This window comes from Equus asinus, chromosome 21, assembly GCF_041296235.1.
Source record: "Equus asinus isolate D_3611 breed Donkey chromosome 21, EquAss-T2T_v2, whole genome shotgun sequence".
Taxonomy (NCBI): Eukaryota; Metazoa; Chordata; class Mammalia; order Perissodactyla; family Equidae; genus Equus; species Equus asinus.
The window spans coordinates 49,788,696-49,796,825 of NC_091810.1; the positions used below are offsets into that span (position 1 = coordinate 49,788,696).

The 8,130-nt window shown below is 39.6% G+C and overlaps 1 protein-coding gene across 1 annotated transcript in view; it reads left to right on the forward strand.

The window, feature by feature from the left end:
- PRKAR2A (protein kinase cAMP-dependent type II regulatory subunit alpha) overlaps window positions 1-8,130 on the forward strand; it is a 120,532-nt gene that overhangs the window by 2,027 nt on the left and 110,375 nt on the right. The window lies entirely within an intron of this gene.

Consider the following 8,130-nt stretch of genomic DNA (forward strand, 5'->3'; position numbering starts at 1 on the left):
TTGTAACTCTGTGCTTTATTTTATTGGTATTTAAATATTTTTTGTTTGTATCTCTTAAGTGGCTGTGCTACGTATAATTATAGAAATTAACACAAGGTGAACTTCTATTTACAGATAATAGACTAAAAATACATTGCACACAATAAGATACCACTTCACCCATGAGGACAGCTATTATGGAAAAAACAAAATAGCGAGTGTTGGTGAGGATGTAGAGAGGTTGGAATCCTTGCTTATTGCTGATGGAAATGTAAAATGGTTTGACTGCTGTGGAAAAAAGTTTGGCGATTCCTCGAAAAGTTAAACATAGAATTACGATATGATCTAGCAATTCCACTCCTATGTATATACCCAAAGGAATTGAAAGCAGGGAGTCGAACAGACGCTTGTATGCCAGTATTCATTGCAGCATTATTCACAATAGTCAAAAGGTAGAAACAATCCAAATATTCCATCAACAAATGAATGGATAAATGAACTGTAGTATATACATACAATGGAATACTGTTAATCCTTTAAAAGGAATGAAATTCTGATAGATGCTACAACATGGATGAACATTGAAAACATTATGCTAGTGCAATATGCTAGATACAAAAGGACAAAATACTGTGTGATTCCACTTATATGAGTTTCCTAGAATAGGTAAATTCATAGAGGTAGAAAGTGGACTAGAGGGGCCGGCCCGGTGGCGCAGTGGTTAAGTTCGCAGGTTCCGCTTCTCAGCAGCCCGGCGTTCGCCGGTTCGGATCCCGGGTGCAGATGTGGCACTGCTTGGCACACCATGCTGTGGTAGGCATCCCACATATAAATTAGAGGAAGATGGGCACGGATGTTAGCTCAGGGCCAGGCTTCCTCGGCAAAAAGAGGAGGACTGGCAGTAGTTAACTCAGGGCTAGTCTTCCTCAAAAAAAAAAAGAAGAAAGAAAAAAAGAAAGTAGACTAGAGGTTGCCAGTGGCTGGGGGGAGCAAGTAATGGGGAGTTATTGTTTAATGGGTGCAGAGTTTCTGTTTGGGATGATGAAAAAGTTCTGAAATTGGATAGGAGTGATGGTTGCACAACACTGTGAATGTACTTAATGCTGTGAATCGTATATTTAAATGGTTAAAATGGTAAATTTTATGTTATATTTATTTTACCACAATTTAAAGAAAGACAAGAAAAGAAATACGTTGCATATCCAGTGATTAGGAACGTTAGGATAACAAGCACACAGAACCTAAAATTAGAAATAGGGTATGTAGTGTTAGAACTGTATATAGCAAGGAGACTTTGCTTAGTAAGGTCCTGTATGGCTAACCATCAGTTCAGTTTATAAAATTGTGTGTTATTGGAAACACTCAAAAAACTTAGCTGTGGGGCTGGTCCTGTGGCCGAGTGGTTAAGTTCACGCGCTCCACTGCAGGCGGCCCAGTGTTTCGTTTGTTCGAATCCTGGGCGCGGATGTGGCACTGCTCATCAAACCACGCTGAAGCAGCGTCCCACATGCCGCAACTAGAAGGACTCACAACGAAGAATATACAACTATGTACCGGGGGGCTTTGGGGAGAAAAAGGAAAAAATAAAATCTTTAAAAAAAAAAACTTATTGGGGCTGGCCCCGTGGCCCAGTGGTTAAGTTCGCGCGCTCCGCTGCAGGCGGCCCAGTGTTTCGTTGGTTCGAATCCTGGGCGCGGACATGGCACTGCTCATCAAACCACGCTGAGGCAGCGTCCCACATGCCACAACTAGAAGGACCCACAACGAAGAATATACAACTATGTACCGGGGGGCTTTGGGGAGAAAAAGGAAAAAAATAAAATCTTTAAAAAAAAAAAAAAAAAAAAAAAAACTTATTAGCTGTTGTTGGTTGTTTTAATAACAGTTGGGATATCAAACAGCACACCACGTATGAAGTACTGTAATTAATAACTCTTGGGAAAGTCTGAAGAGTTCAGACTTAATAAATTACTCTAACCACGTCGTCGTAAGAACAATAAATTGTCATTCACACTTGATTCACTTCTGTAATTACCATAAAACGTTTATGCTTGTGGGTCTTCTAACTTTTTTTTTTTTGGTAACAGCTTTAAGGAGATATAATTCATGTCATTCACCCATTTAAAGTGTATAATTCAGTGATTTTAGTATATTCACAGATATGTGCAATCATCGCCACAGTCCATTTTAGAACATTTTCATCACCCCAAAGAGAAACCCCATACCCTTAGCCGTCCACTTAGCTGTCATCTGCCAACACCCCCATTCCCTTCAGCCCTAGGCAACCACTAATCTACTTTGTCTGCATAGATTTACCTGTCCTGGACATTTCATATAAATAGAATCATACAATATATAGTCTTTTGCTCCTGTTTCTTTCACCTAGCACAATGTTTTCAAAGTTCGTCAGTGTTGTAGTATTCTTTTTTTGTGTGTGTGAGGAAGCTTCACCCTGGGCTAACATCTGTTGCCAATCTTCCTCTTTTTTTACTTGAGGAAGATTAGCCCTGAGCTAACATCTGTGCCAGTCTTCCTCTATTTTGTATGTGGGATGCCTCCACAGCATGGCTGATGAGTGGAGTATGTTTGTGCCCGGGATCCAAACTGGTGAACCCAGGCTGCCAAAGCAGAGCACACGGAACTTTAACCACTCCGTCATGGGGTGGCCCCAGTACTTCATTCTTTTTTGTTGCTGAATACTATCCCATTGTATGGATATACCACATTTTGTTTATCCGTTCTTCAGTTAATGGATGTTTAGGTTGTTTCTACTTTTCGACTTATTATGAATAATGATGCTATGAACATTCATGTGGATGTATGTTTTCATTTGTGTTTGGTGTATACCTAGGAGTAGAATAGTTGGGCTATATAATAACTCAGTGTTTAACCTTTTGAGGAACTGCCAGACTGTTTTCCAAAAGTGGCTGCACCATTACATTCTAACCTGCAGTGTATTGAGGGTTCTAATTCCTCCACATCCTCATCAACATTTATTATCTTTTTTACTAAAGCCAAACCAGTGGGTGAGAATTAGTACCTCATTGTAGTTTTGCTTTGTAGCTCTCTAATGATGTTGAGCATCTTTTCATGTGTTTGTGTTGGTCATTTGTGTATCTTCTTATGTCTGTTCAAGTCCTTTGTCCATTTTTTAATTGGGTTGTCTTTTTATTATTGTCTTTTAGGAGTTTTTAATATATTCTAAACAAGTCCTTTATCAGATAGATGATTTACAAATATTTTCTCTCATTCAGTGAGTTTTCTTTTCACTTTTTTGATATTGTCTTTTGAAGCATAATAATTTTTAATTTTGATGAAGTCCAATGTATCATTTTCTTTTGCTGTTTGTGCTTTAGGTGTCATATTTAAGAAATCATTGCCAAATCCAAAGTCCTGAAGAGTAACCTCTGTATTTTCTTCTAAGAGGTTTATAGTTTTAGCTCTTACATTTAGGTCATTGGTACATTTTGAGTTATTTTATATGTATATAGATATATCTATAGATCTATATAAGATGTGAGGTACTTCATCTTTTGGTTGTGGCTATCCACTTGTTCCAGCACCACTTATTGAATAGACTATTCTTGGGGCCAGCCCCATGGCCACCTGGTTGGGTTTGCACACTCTGCTTCAGCGGCCCAGGGTTTCACCCGTTCAGATCCTGGGCGTGGACATGGTACTGCTCATTAGGCCATGTTGAGGTGGTGTCTCACATGCCACAACTAGAAGGAGCCACAACTAGAATATACAACTATGTACTGGGGGGACTTGGGGTGAAAAAGCAGGGGATAAAAAAAGAAAGAAAAGAAAAGACTATTCTTTCCCCATTTAATTGTCTTGGTACTCCTGTTGAAAATCAATTGACTGTAAATGTGAGTCTGTTCCTAACTCTCAATTCCTTTTGTTTTGGTGAGGAAGATTCACCGTGAGCCAACATCCATTGCCTCCATCCATCTTCCTTTTTGCTTGAGGAAGATTGTTCCTGAGCTAACAGCTGTGCCCGTCTTCCTCTCTTTTGTATGTGGGATGCTGCCACAGCATGGCTTGATAAGCGGTGTGTAGGTCTTCGCCTGGGATCCGAACCCACAAGCCCTGGGCCGCTGAAGTGGAATGTGTGAACTTAACCACTATGCTACTGGGCCAGCCTCCTAACTCTCAATTCTGTTTGATTGACCTATATATCTGTGTCTATGCCACTGTCGTTTTTTTTTTGAGGAAGATTAGCTCTGAGCTAATTGCTGCCAATACTCCTCTTTTTTTGCTGAGGAAGACTGGCCCTGAGCTAACATCCGTGCCCATCTTCCTCTACTTTTTATGTGGGATGCCTGCCACAGCATGACTTGCCAAGTGGTGCCATGTCCACACCTGGCATCCAAACCGGCGAACTCAGGGCTGCTGAAGCGAAACGTGCGCACTTAACCGCTGTGCCACTGGGCCGGCCCCTATGCCAGTGTCTTGATTACTGTAGATCTGTAGTAGTTTTGGAATCAGGAAATGTGAGTTCTTCAACTTTGTTCTTTTTCAAAATTGTTTTGTCTATTTTGGGTCCCCTGAATTTCCATATAAATTTTAGAATTAGCTTGTCAGTTTCTGCAAAGAAGCCAACTGGGATTTTGCTAGGGATTGCATTTAATTTGTAGATTAATTTGAAGAGTATTGCCATCTTAACAATATTGTCTTCTGATCTATGAATATGGAATGTCTTTCCATTTATATAGATCTTCATTAATTTCTAAATTGAAAATCAACAATGTTTTACAGTTTTCAGAGTATAGGTTTTGCACTTCTTTTGTTAAATTTATTTCCAAGTAATGTATTCCTTTTGATACTATTGTAAACAGAATTGTTTTCTTAATTTCATTTTCAGATTGCTCATTGCAAATGTGTAGAAATATAGTTAAATTTTTTTATATTGCTCTTGTATCTTGCAACTTTGCTGAATTTCTTTCTTTCTTTTTCTTTCTTTCTTTCTTTCTGCCTGCCTGCCTTCCTTCCTTCCTTCCTCCCTCCCTCCCTCCCTGAGCTAACATCTGTCGCCAATCCTCCCTCTTTATGCTGAGGAAGACTGGCCGTGAGCTAACAACTGTACCCAATTCCTCTACTTTATATGTGGGATGCCTGCCAGAGCGTGGCTTGATAAATGGTGCACAGCTCCACACCTGGGATCCGAACCCGCAAACCCCGGGCTGCCAAAGCAGAACGTGTAAACTTAACCGCTGTGCCACCAGGCCGGCCCCATGAATTTATTTATTAGTTCTAGTAATTTTTTAGTGGATTCTTTAGGATTTTTCCTCAGTATACTACAAAGCATAGAAGTTTGTCCAAACTGCATCAGCAGGACCTTTTTGGGAATTGGTTAATAATAGTGTTCCTGCGGTTCATGTATCTGGATCTCTCAGCAGGATTTTGACACTGTTGAATACCCCCTTTTGAAATGCTCTCCCTCCTTGGCATCTGTGTCTTCCTTCCTCTGGCTCTCCATCCACTGCTTGGCCTCCTCTCTGCCCATTACTTGCTGGTTGATGATTCCCAGAATTAATTTGTTACCTTTTCTCCCTCAGTGAGCAACTCTCTTCCTGAGCATTTTTTACTGCTCTGAACCTTCAAAATCAAAACTACAGTTCAGAACTTTCTCTGCTGAGACACACCTATTTATGCTCATCTTGCCAGCTGGTCATCTCTCATTCATCTCAAGAACTCATAATGCCTAAAACCAATGTCATTAGCTTACCTGTCATACTGCTCTGTTTTCTCTAATTCCTTAAGCAGGAAGCCTAGGATTCAATCAGTCTCTTTCTTTCTCTCATTTTAATCTCTGGCCTGTTTTTTTTTGGTGGGGAAGATTGTCACTGAGATAACATCTGTTGCTCCAATCTTCCTCTTTGCTTGAGGAAGATTGTTGCTGAGCTAATGTCTGTGCCAATCATCCTCTATTTTGCATGTGGTACATCGCCACAGCATGGCTTGATGAGCAGTGTTGTAGGTCCACACTTGGGATCTGAACCCAGTAAACCCTGGCTACTGAAGCAGAGTGTGCGAACTTAACCACTACTCCACGGGGCCGGCACCCCCTATCTTTTTCTTCTTCACTGTCCCTGCCTTGAGTTTGGCTTTTATTGCTTCTTAGCTAGATGTGGATGAGCATCTGTAGGTCTCCCACTCATCTCTCCTCCGCCTCATTCATTCTCTACACCTTTCTTTCTTTTTTTGTGGTAAAATATACATGATATAAAATTTGCTATTTTAACCTTTTTTTTTCAATAAAGATTTTATTTTTTTCCTTTTTCTCCCAAAGCCCCTGGGTACATAGTTGTGTACTGTTAGTTGTGGGTCCTTTTCATTGTGGCATGTGGGACGCCACGCCAGCATGGCTCGATGAGCAGTGCCATGTCCGCGCCCCGGATTCCAACCTATGAAACCCAGGGCCGCCAAAGCAGAGCTCTCGGACTTAACCACTTGGCCACTGGGCCAGCCCCTTAACCATTTTTAAATATACAACTCAGTAGCATTAAGTACATTTACAATGTTGTGCAATCACCTTTATTTTTCAGTTAAGTAAACTTTTTTTGAAGTAATATACATGCAAAAATGTGTGCAAATTGTAAATGTGCAACTTGATTGTTTGTGAAGTGGACACCTTGTGTATCCCATCAACTAGATCAGGAAATTTCAACTGGAGAAGACCAGTTTCTTCACATCACAGGCATACATTTTACACAATTGTAACCATAAATACAGTTCTGCAATAAGGGCGGCTAGCATTTATTAAGCCTTTATTCTGTACTGATCTCAGTGTTCAACAGTTTATTTGCATTATCTCATTGTATCCTCCCAGTCCTTTAAGGTATGAATTGTAATTATCTCCATTTTACAGATAAGGAAATTGAGGACTAGAGATTATCCAGGATCATATAATAAGCAGGATTTGACTCTAGGCTGGAGTTAATGCTATCATATTCTTCATATTATTTCTTTTTTTTTTCCCCAAAGATTGGCACCTGGGCTAACAACTGTTGCTAATCTTTTTTTTTTTTCCTGCTTTATCTCCCCAAACCCCCCCTGTACAAAGTTGTATATCTTAGTTGCATGTCCCTCTAGTTGTGGGATGTGGGACGCCACCTCAATGTGGCCTGACGAGCGGTGCCCTGTCGGCGCCCAGGATCTGAACCCTGGGCCGCCGCAGCGGAGCGCGAGAACTTAACCACTCAGCCACGGAGCCGACCGCACTCTTCATATTATTTCATGCTTGAATTGCCTTTCATTTTTTTCTTGCCTTGTTCTTTATGTTTCACAAGAAAAGCCTGTAAGCATTTAAAAATTTCTCTACATAGTTATCATAATGAATTTTTTATTGTAGTATAATATAAATAAAATTTACTATTTTACCAGTTTAAAGTATACAGTTCAGGGGCATTAAGTACATTCATTATTTTGTGCATCCATCACCACTATTTTGTTCTTTTTTTTCAAGATTGTTTTGGGCTTTTGGGACTCCTTGCAATTCCATATGAATTTTGGGGTTAGCTTTTCCATTTCTACAACAAAGCCTGTTTTCTTGAATTTCATCTTCAGATTGTTGATTGTGACTATATACAACTACAACTGATTTTTGTGTGTTGATCTTTTACCCAGCAACCTTGCTGAATTTGTTTATTAGCTCTAATAGTTTTTTTTGTAGATTCTTTATGATTTTCTATGTATGAGCTCATGTAATCTGCGAATAGTTTTATTTGTTCCTTTTCAATTTGAATGCCTTTTATTTTTCTCACCTAATTGCTTTGGCTAGGATTTCCCATACTATGCTGAATAGAGCTGACTAAAGCAGGCATCCTGGTCTTGAGGGAAAGTTTTCAATCTTTTACCATTGAGTATGATGTTAGTTGTAGGTTTTTGTAAATGCTCCTTACCATGTTGAGGAAATTCCCTTTAATTCCTAGTTTGTTGAGTGTTTTTATCATGAAAGGGTGTTGGATTTTGTCAAATGCTTTTTTTGCATCAATTGAGATGATCATGTGACTTTTTTCCCTTCATTCTTTTAATGTGGTTCATTACATTGGTTGATTTTTTTTTTTTTTTATGTTGAACCACTCTTGCATTCCTGGGGTAAATTCCACTTGGTTGTAGTGCAAGGTATAATCTTTTTTTTTTTTT